Source organism: Ambystoma mexicanum, chromosome 1q (genome assembly GCF_040938575.1).
Source record: "Ambystoma mexicanum isolate Mex_15411 chromosome 1q, UKY_AmexF1_1, whole genome shotgun sequence".
NCBI lineage: Eukaryota > Metazoa > Chordata > Amphibia > Caudata > Ambystomatidae > Ambystoma > Ambystoma mexicanum.
This window is the reverse complement of record NC_090922.1, coordinates 1384454191-1384473817: the sequence shown is the minus strand read 5'-3', so window position 1 is coordinate 1384473817 and position 19627 is coordinate 1384454191.

Genomic DNA, 19627 nt, shown 5'->3' with positions numbered 1-19627 from the left:
AACATAACGGATCTCCGCTATGTGTTCCTCCACAGATGAACTTTTGATGAGGACATCATCTACATAAGCCAGGTTACCCCTTGCACCCAAGTCAGGCATGGCCTTGTGTAGAAAAATGTTGAATTCATTGCCGGAGTTGAGGTATCCGAAGGGAGTCCGGGTCCATGTGTATTGCTGGCCCCCAAAGGTAAAAGCCAGCTTGTATTGGTCCTCCCTACTGACAGGCATGGTCCAGTATCCATTGGTCAGGTCTATTGCAGTGAATACCTGTGACCCCTGGATCTGGGCCAGCCCTTGGTCAATGTAGGGCAGAGGCCATCGGGAAGTATGGACCCGTTTGTTGAGCTCCCTGAGGTCAGCGCAGAGTCTCCACTGGCCGTTTGGCTTCAATATTCCCAGCACCGGATTATTGAAGGTGCTGTGGACTGGACGGATTATTCCCCGGGACTCAAGGTTCTTAATTATTTCGGTAAGGGACTCCATTGATGCGAGAGGCAAGCGATATTGCTTCACAAACACTGGAGTCATGCCAGGGTCCGTGGGGATTGTGGTTGTGTGGATGTCGGTGCGACCACAGTCATATGAGTCTACCGCAAAGAGATCTTGGAAATCCAAGAAAACTTGTTTCAACTTTTGCTTTTGTTCCAGAGTCACACAGGCATCAGCTAGGTTGACTCTCTCTTCCACCATCTGCCTGAAGCCTGGAAAGACTTCTGGTTTGGCTATCTCAGCGGCCTCCTCCAGCTGGGTGGAGAAGTCCCTGGTCAGAGTGCTGATTTGGACTGGAGGCTTCAGGTGGGAAAGGCAGCCCTCATGGACCTGGAAAATCACCTCATCCCTCCTGAAGCCACAAGTCACATCTTCCTTACCATAGGGGCAAGAAGTGTACACCAGGAAGTTCCCCCCATGCCGGGTAAAAATCCTGTCTGGTGTTGTATTGTCATCACTGTCACTGTCAAAACAGTCCTTGGGGATTGGTCCTAACAGTTCATTTACTAAGTCGATGGAAAAATGTCGGTCATCAACCGCCATTCCAATAATGGTGCCTGCGGCTAGAGTAATACTCTTTAAGTCGCTGTTATCCACCTCTATTGGAATGGTGTCATGTTCTATGTTGACTAATGGTGTTGGGTTTACCCCCAACCCTTGCTGTTGGAGAGAAGCATTTAGATGTATGTAAGCATCAGGGTTTTTCAACTCTTGTCCCCTTTTAACTTTCACTTCCAGGGAGAATTGTCGGGTCCCTTCTGGGATGGTGACTTCCTCTTTAACCTGAATTTCAACTGCATAAGGTAGCAATTGAGCTGACCTAAATGCTTTTTCTGGATCATCAAAGCCCATGGGATTATCCGCTAATCGGGACCAAGCTTTGAAGTTTATTAGGTCCAAACTAATGGCAAAGCGATTGAGAATGTCACTGCCTAAGTAAAAGGCGGCAGTGACGTCTCGCACGACCCAACAATTATGGACTATGCTCTTGTTGCCAATGGAGATTTTGAGCATACACCTGCTTGGCAGGAGATGTTTTGAATTAGGTGCTTCCAGGTCCATTTCTGATTTGTCTATCAGTTTGAAGGTGGGAATGGCTGGATCTTTTGGGAGTTGGCGGAACATGGCTTCGCTGATGAAGCTCTTACCGTTGTTCACACACACTCGAGCGAGAACAGAGTCCTTCCCATCATTTAACTGAACAGGGATGAACAACTGCTCTCCAATTTGCTGAATATCAGCCAGGCTTTGAGCTGATTTCACATCTTTCTGGACTATAGGAGTGGGAGTTTCAGGTTGTGGATTGGTATAGAATTTCAGAGTGTTTCCTTCCAGCGTGGAATACCACCTTAAATTGGAAGGAAGGTTGATTTTCAGAAATAGAGAGGACCCCCCATCACCAGTCTGTTGTCCTACCGCTATTACTGTCACGTCTGGAATCTGGTTGTTCTGGAAGTGAAATTCTACTTGGTCAGATTTTTGTTCAACCATGTGGCAGGTGCCGTTTAAACTAACATGGTTAACACTCTGTTTTAATTTTATTGGTCGGCTAGTCTGGGTCCAGAGGACCTTGTTTACACAATCTATTAGGGGTGACAACCTTCTCAGGAGGTCATTCCCTAGTAAACAAGGGGTGCCCTCTGGGGTCACAACTATGACCGGGTGTTTCAACTTATGTCGCCCAATTTTAATGTCCAAGTCTGCAGTCCCCTCAACGGGAATTTCCTTCCCGTCAAAGTTCTGTAGTTGTCCCGGAAGAGAGGTGAGAGGAATTTGGTAATCCTCTCCCCTTCCTGCATTCAGTTCATCAAAGGCCCTTCTGGACAGAAGGGTAGCTTGAGATCCAGTGTCCACCAGTGCCGAGATTGTACCCTGCCCCTGTACTTGTACCGGGGCATAATATCTTCCCTCCTTCTCCTCAAGGGGGCACAGATAATGTACATTTTTGGACAACTGGTGGGCTAATTTTCTGGTTTTGGACATTGCAAGAGAAGAGATTTGGGCAGAATTCTGTGGAGAGCCTTGGGAATCTGAAAGAAAAAGTTGGCAACTGGAGATCAGAGCCATTGTGGGTTCCCCTGGTTCCGGTTCTGGGCTGCCCCCCCCTTTTTGGAGGCAGTCCCCAGGATGGGTTTGAACCAGGGGATTTTCTTGCTGTTGGTTCTGGGATGAGATGGTGGGCGGCGGTAGCTCAGTCTCCACATCTCCCCAGTCTGGATTTGCATCCCTAGGGACCCATTTTTCTTTGGGGGGAGTTCCCCCCTCTCTGAAGGAGAAGATCCTTTTCCCAGGATCCTCTGAGGATCCCTCTCCCTCAAATTGGAAGATCTGTACCTCCTCCTCAAACTGAGTCTGTTTGGGTCTTTTGTTTCTCCTACCCCCCCTCTGCTCCTTAGGAGGCAGACTTTCAGGGGCAAGAGATTTCGTTTCCGGTTCCTGGGTTTCCAGGGGCTGTTTACAAGTGAGGAAGGAAGCTTCCTCCAAGGCTTTACACCCCCCTACCCTTTGTGCCTCCTCCCTGGGAACCGGTGAGTTATCGGGGTGCTGCCCCCGTCATTGTTCTGGAGCACCAGGTCCAGAGTTGGGTGCGTTCTGCGCCGGCACGCCCATCTGAGGGTTCTGCTGAGCCCTCAGTATGTGACCCAGATCCCGCGCCATGTTTTGAACCTGGCGCTCTAACTGGGAAACCCGCTCAGGCTGATACGGGGCCCTGTTTTCTCCCCTGGGCTGATCCCGGGAAGGGTAGCTGTCCCTCCTCTGGTAATACCCCGGGTTGGGAAGATTTGGGTACCCCTCCACCCTTGGCCTCCCCTCTCCCGGATTCAGTGGTCTGGGCTCAGGGAATTGGGGAAAGAAGGATGGATGGTTTTGGGGCTGAAAGTCAGGTGGATATCTAGGGAAAAAGTTCTGCCCAGGGTTTGGTAAATTTCTGCCCTCCTGTGGGAAGCTTGGAGGGAAGTTCCCTGGGTTTGGTGCTTGGCTGGATCCCCCCCCTTGGGCTGGAGGAGTCCACACATAACCCAGGATGGGTCGATTTCCCTTGTAACGGGGACTTACATAATCAGGAGAGCGAGGGACCCCATTTGTGGGGCTGCCTCCCTGGCTCCCTGTCTGTGACTGGCCCGAGGACCTTCTGGGCCTAGCATTATTAGGTGCAGGTAGGTTTTTAGGCCCCCCCATCTCCAAATCTAAAACGGGGGTGACCTTTACCTCTGCCACCTTGGCAGCAGCAGGGGTGGTGTTGGCTTTGGGGTTTTTCTGGGCATTGCTTTTATTTTCTATGGGCTTCTGCACCTCATAGATGCGGGTAGCCTGTTCAATGACCCAGTCTAAAGATCTTTTCTCGTGAAAATCCCTCACGAGCTGGGTCATGATATATTTGGGCAAGGCATGGAAAAACGTGTTTATAAATTCACGGCTATCCGTGCGCACCCTTCTTGTGGTCTGTGCAAAAGCCCGCTTTAACTCCTGCACAAATTCTTGTGGGGCCTGATCCTCCCCACATTGCAAATTGTAGGCTGCCTTGCGAGCCTCTTGAGGATTTCTGTGAACAGAAAAATGTTTCAGGATGGCCGCCTTATAGGTGGACCATCTTAAATGATTTTGGTCCTCCAGCCCCGCAAAGAAACTGGAGTATTCCGGGGAGAAGGTCCACTTTACATATTGAATGCAGCTTTGGCTGTCCTTCAAATGGAAAGTCTCCATCATTTGTTCAAACAACTCTAAGTGCTCCCAAACAGAATACTTAGCGTTCTTATGGTAAGGCGTGATGACGCTCCTGATCGCCTTAATCTGCTTTAAGGGGTCCTTGAGCAAGGCCCTTTTTGCCTTATTGGCCTTTTTGGTTCGGGTAACCCTTGTCCATTCTTCGTCGGACTCAGAGGCACTGCTCCCAGAGGTTCCCGTCTGTTCTTCCAGGTTTTCCCGGATTCTGCGAGCCTGGGAATGGCTGGCAGAATGTGGGGACCTGGTCTCCTGTGTCCTGCGCAGTTCAGAGGAGTCTTCAGATTCCTCCTTGCTGTCAGGATTTGATGGGTACCCCCTCCACTGACCTAACTGGGCAGAGGTTTTCAGGATGCCCTTAATGGGCCTACTCTCCTGGGGTTCCCCACTGAACTGTATTGTACTTGGGTGCCCATACCCGGATGCCCACCCCTCCATTCCTGGATGGTACTGGCCTATGAGCCCCATGCTTCTGGCTGGATAGTAATCTGCCATCCCTGTGGCCCTGTGCTCATGTGCGCCAGGGGACATGGGGGTGGCAGAGTCCAGGGACTGAGAGGTATGAGGGCCTCTGGTACTAGGGCTCCTGAGGTTATGCTCCGGAGTTTCCATTTCCCAGCGAACCTCATCTCTATCCGCCTCTGCTCCCTGTTGCAATGCAAGAGCCTGCATTTGTGCCTTCAGTTCCTCAGTTAAGGCCTTACTCGACTCTATCAGTCTCTCCTGCATCGCTACCTGCTGTTGGAGCCTATCATTGTGTTGACAGAGGGCCTCATTTTCCCTCTGTGCTTCCTGGTTGGTCCTGGAGAACTGGGCCAGTCTTTGCTGCAGGAGGGTTACCTCCTGAGCTGTGTCCCTATTGGTCTGCTCCTTTCTTGCTAGAGCATCCTCCACCCTCCTGGTGTGCTCTAGCAAGTTCTGGTTTTCTTTTTGGAGGTCACCCAGTCCCTGGTGGGCCAGGTGATTTTCTTCCATTTTCCTTTTTAAATGGCAGACTTCCTGGCCTAAGGCGTCTCTTTCCTGACTAAGAGCCTGCATTTGTGCCGCCAGGTCGTCCCTTTGCCTTTGGAAGGCACCAGCTTTCTGGCGCTCCTGATCAAACTCTGCCTGGGTATCCAGGTCTTTCAGGATCAGTTTATTGCTCTCCTCTTTCTCTCTGTCTAGTTGGATTTGCAGGGTGGCTACCTGCTCTGTGCATGCCCTGTTGAAATTGATCTGTTGCTCCAGCTTTTTCTGGCTCTGCAGTAAGGAGTCCAAACTGTCTTGGTGCTCCTTCTGCAGGGCCAGAAATCTAGTATCCTGTTCTGACTTTTCCTTTTGCAGCACATCCATATCCTCCTTTATTTTAGTAATGTACAGTCTGCTGTCATTTTCTGACTCCTGGCTCCTCTGCAGCCTCTGCTCAGAAGAGTCCAGATCAGATTGGACCTTCTGTAATGCCATCTGTTGCCTATTTGCCAGATTTTGGCTTTCAGCACATCTATCCTGCATGTCTCCCATATATAGGTACAGGTATGCTGCTATCCTGGCGATCTTATTGTGTTCCTCTTTGGCTTTAGGAGCCATATATAGTTCACTCAGGGCCACATGTAAGGGACCCTGATCTCTATATATATCTGACCCTGTTTCAGTGACCTGTTGTGTGATGGCCTGCAACCACACATCCTGGCCCTGTTCGGTCCATTCACCTCTCACAAATAGCTTATGCAAGAGGTGCTCTCTGGCTATTTTCATGTCTACTAAGGTCGTCATTCTAGAGATTGGTCTCTGTCCTGACTTACAGAAGTTAGTATTTTATTTTTGCAGAACAGAACTTTTCTTGGAGTGTCCCTTTTGAGGAATGCTTCACAGCGTAATGCAGCGTGGTGATCCGACCGGGTGTATGTATCCCGTCAGTTAGCACACTGTATTAAGCTGCACAACTGGTAAATCTAACCCAACGTCTCGGCTCGAGCCCCCACTTTGTAAGAGGATTCAATTCAGCACTACAGCCAAGTTAACGCCTAGTCTAGAATACTGAATGAAAACCCTTATTGATATATCTTTAGGTCCAGTTCATGCGTTCTGGATGACTACCCTTGTATAACACCCCTCTCTTGGAATCCCCCTGACCCCACTGAGCCAAGAAGTAATTCTGTTTTGCAAGTTTAAAAGGTTTATTTGATAAATTAAAATATATATCACACTTTTTAATAAATTAATAATTGAATATCACACTTAATCTGATATGGTAAATATTAACAACGGAGAATCTGGCACTAGCACACTTCTTTAATCACTAATGAGTTGACATGAAATGGATAAGGTAGCACACTGGTAAATAGGAACAAAAGTATAATGTGGTAGAGGATGCTTTATGTAGGCTCAGGTGGATGCAATATTCAATGAATGCAGTACAGAAAATACGCAATATGATTTCAACCAAACAATGTAATCACTTTTCTCTGGCTACTCCCCTCCCCCCCTTGATGCAAGGCAAGGAAATGGAAGGAAAACACACAGTTCTCAGAAATGCAATCAACTGTAATTCAGTTCAATCCAGCAAGCTTAAACAGAAGTTTGAAAACACAGGCAAATGCTTTGATAGGTGCTAGCAATGAATGAGAAATATGCTGGAAACGCTCTTAATTCCCTTTTAGAGGTTCAGGATGAGTGGTATCTAGTTAATATTAGTCCAGGCTCACACTAGCAATGATGCAGGGATAGTTAGCAGGTTAAACGAATTTCTGGCAAATGAAATCAGGCAGCAGCAGTTTTTTTACATGTGAAGAAATTGCAAATCGCGGCAAAATTCGCGGATGCGCCGAGCGCTATTACAAAGGAACCGCAAGGACTATCTCTACCGTTTTGGGGTCCTAGAAAAGCCTGGGATCTCAGCTTCCAAATGAAAGTTATTGCAAGTCTCTAGCCCAAACGGTTGCGGAGATATGAGTAATTTAGTAAAGGTCGTTTTTGGTTTTGTAAATTTTAAACGCACACTTTTTCAAAATGACAAATTTTACTAGAAATGACAGGTGACAGATAGGAGGCAGTTCTACTTAGGTTAAATAGATTGAATTAGATGAATTTAAACTAAGAGATGTGTTCTGAGTTTTGCTAAGTACTCACAAGAGATTTTGAACAGGAAAGCGACTTGGTCACGATCTTCAGTCTGGTCAGGTCTTTCCGGATTCTGCTCACAGCGCCTGGTCTGGTCTCGGCTAGGCACAGCACTGCTTTCTCTCTGGTCTGGTCTCTGCTAGGCACAGCACTGCTTTCTCTCTGGTCTGGTCTCTGCTAGGCACAGCACTGCTTTCTCTCTGGTCTGGTCTCTGCTCTGGATAGATTGAAGTCTCTAGTTTGGCTTTCTGGAGTTTGATGGAGGTAAGTATGGATTTTTCCGGCAGGGCTTCCAGCGGCAGATGAAATTGAATGTCTCTATGTGTCCTGACTCTCTGCTTTTATCTGTTTCTTGAGAATGGGTGTGTGTGTTGCATCACTAGACTTGCCCCTCTCATTCGTCATTGGTCAGGCTTCCATTCCTCCGCTTGATTGGCAAACTGAACTGTGAGTCAGATTGATGTCATTTTATGATCTCTTGAAACAACCTCCCTTATCATCTGTGCACCCAAATATATATATGATCAAAATCCATACTTCAGAGTTACACAGTTGTTTGAAATTACATATACATGGTGTGGCTGAATTTAGCCATGTCTATGTCCAAATCTGCTCATTCTCGGAGCTTGCATTCAAAGAGTGTACATAATTGACTTTTTAACTGCTTTTTCAATTTCCGACATGGACCCAACTTTACATACATGTGTGCAGGGGGTAGGGACATTAACTGATGAAGTTTCAGATTTTTAACATGCACACATTTAGAGTAATATCCACTTTTCCGCTAAAACCCCCCTGAACATACCACCGGTTCCTACCACGTCTTAAACTGTGGGCAGAAAAATCACAAGAATTATGGTATCATTTATAAAATTTTCACATGTCCGCACTATGAATTATCCCCCTTTTTATAAAACCATATCCTTGCTGCAGGGGTGTGTCTTTTCAGGTCACATGGTACAGAAACCAGTCTTTCCAGTTTCTGCCAAGCCAGCTTGCTTCTCACAGGCAGTGCCCCTCCCAGCTTCTCCAGGAGGAAGCCACTTTTTACGACGTCTGTAATAAAAACCTTTGCCTGAGTGGAGAGGGCTTTGTTCACTCTCTGGCAGAGCACAGGAAATTCAATTATCAGATAGATGGCATATCCTTAGTGTGGGCAGCAAAAGGAACATTGGCCTGGGAACATAGTTGTGACTCAAGTTTCACTCCTGATGGGATCCGTTGCTAGGCAAAATCAAGTTCCTTAAGCCAGACCTTCAGCTAACGTTTTGTTGCTTTTAAAATAACTTGTAATTTTACACATGCAGCTAGAATGCTGATTCTAAGTGCAAAACTATGACATTTCAACAGTTACAAAGGCATGTGACACCAAACATAGGTCACTCATTTAATCTAAACATTTTCGATTTTAGTGTCTTTAAATCCAGTGCAACTTAAACTGCTGACTCCATAGCAGTTTTGTTATAAGCATTGTTTTTGGGCTCTTCATTTCCCAGATTTTGTAGGCACACAAAACTCCATTCTGCCAAATGTCTGCTGGTGTTCAGTGAATATTTTGCACATGTTGCAAGGTTTGAAATAGGCATTTTGCTTGCCTTCAGAAAAACACAGGGTGGTTTTAAACTGCCGGCTTTTGGATAGTGGTGAGCACTGGTACTGCACCCATTTTTGGGATTTAAGAAAATGAATTCCCCACAATTCTAGGTTGCATTTGGCAATCAGCATTGCCATTCCCAATGGTTTCAGACTACTGTGTGGGTAGTCCAATGGTGGTTTTAGGCAGTTTCCTTCTGTGCCCATAACATCGGCAAAAATGGGTGGCAGCCTATTCTTCCTGCATTTCCCTGTGCATTTTCTGGGAAGCTCTGGCCATCATGATGTTTTCCATGTCAGTACTGCACAGTTTTGAGGTAGGGCTAGGATGCATGGGTAAATACATCCCACATACTCTTAGTAAAAACAGTTGGAATTCCAGCCTCAGCACTGACATTTCAGTGGAGATCTTTTTCTGAGCCCGGAAGTGCAGATGTAAGGTGTAGAAGAAATGTGCAAGCCATGTGTGCTTCACTTTTACACTCCAAGGTTTTTTTTATGGCATTTGGAGGTGGAGCAGGAGCACAAAATTGATTGAATCTTTCTGCCGCCCATTCCTTTTCAGCCTTCAAATTCCTCCTGATTTAACAGCAACATGAGATTGTCCTGCTGGTATAAAAACAATCAATTCCTGTGCAATCCTCCTGTTTTTAGCACCTGATAAAAGCAGGCAGATACTATAGGAATCCATTGTAAGTGATATCTGCCATGCGTTAAGAGCAGGTAACTTTTAAGGCTTTATTACAAAGGACTACACTACCAAGGTGTAAAGGCTATTGCACCTGTTGTTGCACTTTTCTTCTTCATTCCATCTTGCAAATGAGGAAAATTGCATAGATGTGAACCGACAAGTGTTAACCTTGGTAGTTTCTTATGTGCAATTACTGCTTTTTATGAAATGACCCCGAGTATGTTTTGGTTAGTGTTCGTTTTAAACTTTGGATTGTTTCACACATTACTGTTCACCACATCTCTGTCCTCTTATGTGTCCAATTTGTCTTTAATTGGAACTGAAGATATTGGAGGCTTCACATTCGTGTCCTTGCAGCTGTATCGTTTAGTGTCTCTCGGGTGTGGGGTAGCCATTGTGTGCATGCTGAGTTTGTCACATTTATTGTACGTTGGTATGTTGGGGCCCACCAACATTACTGCTGGAGCAGCAGTAGTAGTTGGGAACGCGGATGTCAGAAACAAAACACAGAAATGTAGGGCAGCACAGGCCTGTCACTGTTAGAGAATTTGTAGAAAAATCAGCACTGTGGTAGATTTTAGATTTGGATGCAGGCATTGAATATCACACCTTTAGATTGTGCTAGCAAATTTGGTTCGTAGCTAAAAGCAGTGCTGAGGCAGCAGTAATTTATGTGAATTCTAATGTTAAAGGTATTTGTAACGCACTGTCCCACCGCTGTGGTCCCCAGGTGCTCTGGCAGATCTGGAAAGGACATTGTGAAGAGGGGGAAACAGGGGGGTGGTACGGTGTATTCGGAACAGGAAAGTGACAGTTGAGATGTCCTGTTTGCCGCTTCTGTTTGGGTTGCTCCGTTCACTGAGCTTAAGTGTGGTCTTCGAGTCAGTGCCAAATTCCCATGGTCTCTTGTGTCGGGCTATGTGTTGTTAGTCTGTTGTTGCAATGTGGTGAAGTGCATGCGGATTGCTCTGCAGGGAGGTGTGTGTGTGAATTTTTGTATGGTGAGTGTGCAAAAAGTTGAGGTTATAAGGTACAGTTAGTTTATTCTCTAAACAATTTTGTCGATTTCTTACCATTTTGTCTTTGCGTTTCTGTGTCCAGTCTCTGTGCTTGTCCTGTATGTTTGGTACTGTAGTTTGTCTGCATAATTGGCAGGCATCTTGCGTGGTGGGAGCCTTCTTTTGTGTGATTCTGGTGGTTTGTGTATGTGTATCTAGCTGGTTTCCGTTAGTTCTCCTGCCCTGCGGCTCGTAATGCTTAGGCCGGAGGACTGGTTCCTCACTGCCCATCCAGTTGGGTGTCCTCACCAATCTAAGTTCCCTTTATGATTGGCGACGTATGGACATTGCTGGTCGGTGCACACCCACCCCAGCTTTGATACTAGAGGACACAATTAGGGGGTTATGGTTTCCTCCCAGGGGATTCACATTTTCCTTTGGGTCCCTGCTTCCTAGATGTTTCCTAGATTATACAGTATAATAGGTGTGTTAAGAAACACACCAAAACCACAGGATCCCAATTACTGGGCGAGTTGGTGTGTACTTGACTGCGACAGTGGAAGTTCAAGCAATAAGGGTGAGTTTATAAGTCAGTAATAAGCAGTAACAGTAGTGGTAGGCCATACTAGGCTTTAGTAGGTGTGAAGAAGAGTAATCATGTAGCAGATGATATGAAAGGTGGAGATGTTGTTGAACATCAAGATTTCCCTGGCCCTGCTGTTGTAGCCATTGGTAAACTGCTGCTTAGTTGTTAACAAAACCCACTGCTAATTAATCTTCCTGTTGGGCTTATTTCCTGGTTGCCCCTGGCCAGTTTGGTGTAGATTCTGCTACAGCATTGAAGTCTAAAATCCAGATTAATCAGTACTGGGATACAAACATGAGCCAATCAAATGTGTGGCACTTAGAATGTGGTGGATATACTAACAGGAACAGGCTTGTATGGTAAATGTGCGGGCTGGGAGATTAGTTCAGTAGGCAATGAAAAACCATGCCGAGCAACACAGGTCCGATCCCCGGGTTTGCACTTAGAAACCGCTGGGTATTAAGCGTGTTATAAATAACCAATTATAATAATAAATAATAAAAATGGAACTGCCTGGGGTACCTGAGAAATAGAAAATGAATACGGAACTCATTTCATCAAATCATAGGCACGGGTTGAACCTTACATAACATGCATAAAGGTAACTACCCAGGTCGATCAGATGACCTAGAAGATCTATGTTTCTATGACATTTTAGAAACGTTCACTTGCAAAGAACATGCCTAGGAAAATATAGCAAGTGGACACTTCAAAAGCAAATAGACAAATGGTTGTCCCAGCCAACATACCAAAGCAAGTCTAGTTAATCACCAGAAACGAGCTTCCAGTCCAAATGAAAAGAAGGGGAACAAGTAGGTACATAACATAATTATGAAAACGCATACAAACAATAAAACGACCAGTAGCGTTGTCCATAATTTAAACTATTTACAAATGCTTAATAAAGAAATTGAACAGCACAATGTATCAGAAGAGGAATTGAAAAATGACATACAAAACTCCAGATGAAATCAAAAAACCGAATGAACCCGCACCAGTAGGGGAACCCAAAACCTGGAGTAAGATACAAATGCCCATGCTTGGTGTTGTAGCAGCCATGATATCAACATAAAATCAAGATACCTTAATTCTATACTATACTATACTATGTCAGATACTATACGGATAGAAATGATTAGAAAATTAAATATTTTACGGAAATATGCAATATTGACCAGGAATACCTATGGTATCTTAATCTGTGAGTGAATGGATTATAAACTAACTCTCTGATACATCAGTGCTTATGCATGTGCAGGTCAAATCTACCTCAACAAAGTGATTTCCTCTTTCATACAAGAACCAATTGGTAATCCACTAACCCGTGTCGTGATTACAGCACAGGTGGCATTTCACTACACAAAGTTCATGCTATTAAACGACACTAAAGCCATGAGAATACAGGAAATTCATACTGAACAAGCTCGGGAAGTTGCCAGCCTATTACACAGCATGAACGTACTCATAACAGATGCAGACCGTATGGTTTCAAACATCACAGGAGCTTTCATACTTGTAGAATTCCAAGAAATCCGTAAATGTGATTTCTTCATCATTTTTGAAGGAAAGCATCTACTCTACTCCAACTATTATTCCAACTCATCGCCAAAAAGGATGTTGCTTAATCAACGTTGAACTTTTTTATTGTTAATTTAGTGAAGTTATTTTTAAAACATTAAGGTACCTAAAAATGTGCACGAATGCAAAGAAGAAGAAACTGGCAACATACTCAAAAGAAATTACAGCGTACAGAACGTGCAAACAATAGCCTAATGCCATCTACAGCAAACGACTGTACAGAGTACAGTCGAAAAACCATCAACAAACATGGTAACACTTTGCATATTGCAAAACTACAGGGCACTGAAACATACAGACCCACCATTTTCCATGGTAATACATTTTTCCAAAAATGTATTTCGCCTCATATATCATCTCAAATACCACCATGATATTATGGCATAGATTTTCAAGCAATGAACATTAAATATTGTGGCAAACATGTATATTTTGTTTCATTTATGTTTAACTAAAACAATTATTAAACTTACTGAATACCATTTCCAATGTTTTTGTTCATATAGGTGATGTGTGGGGCTTAGTGCCATAGGTGTGGTGGGCACTGGATATCAGAGACATGTATTTTTTTTATCAGACTAATTATAATAAGTAGAATTTGGGTACACTAAGTATTTACTGCACCTTTTTAGTGTCCTTTTAAACATTTTGCAGAACATAAAAAAATGGCAACCTTTGGATTTGTTGTTGCAAGCAGAACATCGCTATGAACTGGTGGAAAACCATATAGGAAGTTGAACTAGGACTGAAGAATCACACAGGTGATAATCAATATAAACATCAGATTTAATATGGTTTTATCAAAGGGTCAAAGGGTTGTGTTTCTGGTTTAGTGGTATCTGGCTATAGATCCTCCAATTTTGATGGTCAATATGTATACAGAGAAATCTGAAAAACAGTTATTAATCGTAATCTATCCAACTTTGTGGAGAATGCTGCAGTCTTTGAGTGGTCCAGAAAAGTGAGTCTCACATGGATGTTATGATACACCTAGTTTAATGTATGGATATGTGCACTTATTATTTTATACATAAACCGGACCATCATACACATGTGTATACAAATAATGTTTTAAGATGCACAATGCTATTGCAAAGGAGTGTGGGAGCCCCTCTACTGAAAACAAACATGGTCTAAATACCCTGTTCTATAGAATTCTGTACAATTTCTTCCACTCAGGAGAGTCTACAACCACGTTTGACCTCACTGCACAATTCACATACGAGAAATATCCATTTGCATATCAGTCTTTGTCCCACCCACAAGAGCAGTCCAGCACCGCTAGGCAAATCTCCTCTGAACAAAAGCAACATCAACAACCCCAGACACGTGTTTCTGCCTTGTGGGGCCTCAGCATTGAGGTGAAGCTGAGCCTCGCAAAGACAAAGTGGGCAAGAGGTCCACGTCTGGATTAACCTGGGTTACTTAGGGTGAAACCTCAAGTTTTACAAAGTTACAAGGGAGTGTGGGAGCCCCTCTACTTCGAACAAACCTCGGTCAAATACCCTGTTATACCGAATGTCTTCCACTCAAGAGGATCTGCAACCACATTTTAGCTGAGCCTCTCAAAGACACAGTGAGCAAAGGGTCCACATCTGGATTACCCTGGGTTACTAAGGGTGACACCCCAAGTTTTACAAACTTAGAAAGGAGTGTGGGAATGAACATGGGTCAAATACCCTGTTCTACAGAATTTCTTCCACTCAGTAGGGTCTTCTGAACAAGAGTACCATTAGCAACCATAGACACGTGTTTCGGTCTAGTCGGGCCACATGAGTGAGGTGATGCTGAGGCTCTCTAAAACACAGTGAGCAAGTGGCCGAGGTCTGGATTACCCTGGGTTACATAGGGTGAAACTGCAAGTTTTAAAAAGTTACAAAGGAGTGTGGGAGCCCCTCTAGAGAGAGAGCGAACATGGACCAACTACCCTGTGCTTTCGAATTTCTTCCACTGAAGAGGTTCTACAACCATGTGTAAGCTCACTGCAGCCTTCACAGAGGAGAAATATCCATTTGCATATCAATATTTGTCCAAACCACAAGGGCAGTTCAGCACCAAAATGCTAGGCAAATCTCCTCTGAACAAGAGTACCAGCAGCAACACCAGACACGTTTTTCGACCTAGTCAGGCCTCATTGCATGAGGTGAATCTGAGTCTCTTAAAGACACAGTGAGAAAGGGTCTACGTCTGGTTACCCTGGGCTACTTAGGGTAAAACCCCAAGTTTTAAAAAGTTACAAACAAGTGTGGGAGCCCCTCTAGAGAGCGGAAACATGGGCCAAATACCCTGTTCTATAGAATTTCTTCCACTGAGGAGGTTCTACAACCACGTGTAAGCTCACCACACCCTTCACAGAGAAGAACTATCAGTTTGCATATCAGTATTTGTCCCAACCACAAGGGCAGTCCAGAACCGAAATGCTAGGCAAATCTCCTCTGAACAAGAGTACAATCAGCAACCTCGGACAAGTGATTCGGCCTAGTTGGGCCTCATCAGTGAGGTAAAGCTCAGTCTCTCTAAGACACAGTGAGCAAGGAGTCCACATCTGGATTACCCTGGGTTATTTAGGGTGAAACCCCACATTTTACAAAGTTACAAAGGTATGTGGGAGCCCCTCTACTTATAATTAACATGGGTCAAATACCCCGTTCTATATAAATTCTTCCACTCACAAAGTTCTACAACCAGATTTTAGCTCACTGCACCCTTGACAGAGGAGAAATATCCATTTTCATATCAGTCAATGCATTGTCCCATCCACAAGGGCAGTCCAGCACCAAAATGCCAGGCAAATCTCCTCTGAACAAGAGTAACATCAGCAACCCCAGACATGTGTTTCGGTCTAGTCGGGCCCAATCAGTGAGGTGAAGCTGAGCCTCTCAATGACACAGTGAGCAAGGGGTCCACATCTGGATTACCCTGGGTTACTTAAGGTGACACCCCAAGTTTTACAACGTTAGAAAGGAGTTTGGGAATGAACATGGGTCAAATACCCTGTTCTATAGAATTCCTTCCACTCAGTAGGGTCTACAACCACATTTGTGCTCACTGCACCCTTCACAGAGGAGACATATCGATTTGCATATCAGTCTTAGTCCCACTCGCAAGGATAGTCTAGCACTGAAATGCTAGGCAAATCTCCTCTGAACAAGAGTACCATCAGCAATCCCAGACACGTATTTTGGCCTAATGGGGTCTCATCAGTGAGGTGAAGTTGAGCCTCTCAAAGAGACAGTGAGCAAGGGCTCCATGTCTGGATTACCCTGGGTAACTTAGGTTGAAACCCAATGTTTGTAAAAATTCACAAAAAGATCTGGGAGCCCCTCTACCGAGAATGAATTCAGACCAATATCCTGTTCTATGGGAAGGTGCCCACTGAGGGGGGCTCTATAACCACGTTTTAGCTTACTGTACCTTTCACAGACGAGAAATATCTGAAAATTGAATAAAGGTTTTGAAATTGTATCTCTTGCATTAGTGTCACACTTGTGATACCATGCCTCCCTTACAACAAACAAACACCCACGCACACGCACAAGCACACACACGCACACGCAGACACACACACACACACACACACACACACTTACATTTACATAGTTCACAACTATAGATATCATAGGTTTTAATTAACAATGGGCAACTAGTTTGAAAATGTGAGATGTTTAGAACAATGGCAATACAATTCACTCTATTTTTGTTTAATGACAGATTACTTGACAACACTTTATTTTCCCCACCTTCAATGACAAGTGTTGCTATCAGAGAAAGGTTTCACAGAGAAAATCAGGATCACATATAAATGACACTTAATGTACGAACTTGAATTGGTCTAAAATTATCATAAATGTATGTGGTACTGTTAGCTTTTAGTTTATGGATGTTTGTAATATACAACCCATTGTAGGTTGCATAAAGAATCAACAGGCTTGAGTTTATGGAACCTCTACTGCCATTGTATAGTGCACAGAACATTAATTCACTTATAACTCACAAAGAGATGTAATGATGGTTTTCTGACACTATTCCAACTCTTCCCCCAAAGTCACTTCACAGACCGGAACTATTGCATACCGAATCCTTCACAAATGTAATTAGCAAGATTTGGTAGATCATTTTAAATTGCATCATTTTTTAGGGAATGGCAGTGGCCAGCTAAGCACCCTTTCTTCTCACTAGAATGATGTGGACTTTCTAAAAATGTCTCCTTTTCAATGACTATGGCCTTCACAGGTCAACATATATCAGTCCATTGTAAATCTTTGGAGCTTTCTACACTGGTCCATAATTTCAGTCTTCTGAAAACACAGTGTTTAATTTACTTGGATATGGTTAATAGCCACTGAAAATGCTATAGTATACAATTCTAAATCAGACGTTCCTTTGCTTTGAATATTATCAGAACTGAAGATACATTTTACACATGACATTCTACAATTTTCTGTTGAGTATCTGTCCCCCATGTTTCCCTTCCAGTCCCACCCTCCAATGGGCCTACTGATAAAGGATTCTTAGAGACATAGATCTAATTACATTGGGACTTTTATACTCACTCCTGGGTTTTTCTTTTGAGTCCCAGAACCAGCAGGGCCCCTCAGATCTCAAGATAGCAATTTGCTGTCAGTTAAAGCCCTTTACAGGATTATGGCCTGGGAGCAGAAACAAAGAGGCACACTGATTCACATAGAACCATGCCTCACACCAGGAGGCTGCATTTGAGGAGGAAAAGGGGCGGTGTTCATAGCCAGAGAGGGATCTGTACAGTTCTGGGAGGGTTCTGCCATCTTGATTCTCTCTGCATCTCTTTCGAGTCCCTTTCACTTCCTCTGGAGCAAAGCACATTGGAGCTTCATCAGTAATCAGCATACTATCGGCTAAGAAATGTACCTGTTTCTCAATGACTCTTTATGCTTGTGCCCCGCCAGGGCTTGAACTCCCTCTGGACTTCTACCTGCAAGGAGACAAGAAGGAACGTTAAACACTGACATTGACATAGAAGAACATACATGGATTTTGGTACATGGAATAACCAGCTACAAGAGCACATCAGACATTGGTTAGATATCACAACAAGGAAAGCAGAAAACTGTGGCAACAAAGCCTCCTTCAGCTGGAGTATGTCGGTGGTTCCCTGATATAAATGAGTCAAGAAGCTTCCAGGCCATCTCCACCTAGAATTATGGTATGGAATAACACGACGGGGAAGCACACGGGCCAGATAGTTAATGCTCTTGTTTGCCTTACAGAGACACTCACCTACAAAGTGAGGCAGACAGTGTGGAGGACACATGAGTGATTCCATGCAGACAATCCCACTACTCATGTGCCGATACCTGCAAGTGCACATTAGAGTGCCATCCGGGATTGGTGTGGAAGTGGTGGAAATCTCCATTGGATCTCCTCAGCACACCGGCAAGATCGATAGGTGAGCATTACACTTTTGGTCACCTTGGGAACTCAAGGCCCTTGCCTTTGAATGCAATGTTAACTTAAATGACCTTTTCATGGGAGGATTCACTAAAGAACACGTTTTTGCAAAGCGCATTTATATACCATTCTATTTGAAATACAAATAAATCCAATTCCTGAAAGATTTCTATATTTGAAAATATAGCATCACTTGTTCCAGTTGTATTTAAAGTTGCTGATAGGACAGTTTTTCTAAAGTCCAACTAAGGGCTTCATAAAACCATACATCTGAGGCAGTACATCCAACTGCTGTCACCAGTGTTAGGACAGTTTTTCTAAAGTCCACCCAAGGGCATCAGAAAACCATACATTCTCAGGTGGTACAGCCTTATACTAAGAGTAGAGCTTATGTACTGCCTTAGAAGTATGGGCTTATGAAACCCTTACTTGGACTTTAGAAAAACTGTACTAACAGTTTAGAAAACAGCAATTTGTCTAACATAAATTTGTATAGTGCATTTGGTAAATCTATTGCTTTTAGATTATACTGCAACATATTCTGAATGAGTTACAATTACTAAAATAAAAACTGTGTAAATGTGCAAGTTATGTAACTTTGTAAATAGCGAGTTGTGGTTCAGATAGAAAGTAATCCGATTTTATTAATTTTTCTCTGCAGGACTATGCCATCATTTAAACCATATGCCAACATCTCCCAGGTGATGTGCACAATGGAACACCAGGTCCCTGTTGTATTCTTCCTCATGTTTGTTAGATGTGGACTCCATTAGTCTAAAATTAATATTCTTCATAGGCTGCATATCAATCATCTGAAATTATACATTATCCAATAAAATGTCAGATCCCAGGTCACAGGCTCCACACCATACATGAATAAAGTAAGGTATCATAGAACCTCGAGTTTCAGTTCAGGATATCATATTCGGGTCCATTGAATGTACCCTTACATCCCATAAATTAGAGAAACACTTAATTTCAATCAACTAATAAACAGCTGAATCTGCATGTTGACGGAGTATGCCCTCTGGAATCCTCACCTATAATAACTGAATTATCATAAAAAGAAAAATGGTTCTCATACGATTTACCAAAGCTTCACTCTGCTTTCAAATACTAGAGAAAAAATTCATACTTCTTGATGTACAATTGCCTTGTAAGGACTTTGTTAGCAGTCCAAAGGGCAAACTATGAGGATAAAAGGCATATTTTACTAACATAATCAACAATGCTGAGAATTTGCAAAAGATGATCTTTGAGCTCATGAAATAAGTCGCCCAACAGGCCCCTAAATATGAGTGACTGTCCTCCTCTCTAATGTGGCATAATACAACACAATCCTTCTTTCCGGACAAGTGATACAAGATTTCAAAATGAATCACTGTGCCTCCAGGTTGCCCACTCAAACTATCACTTTCAATAAAGCGAATCCAGTACCAAGGT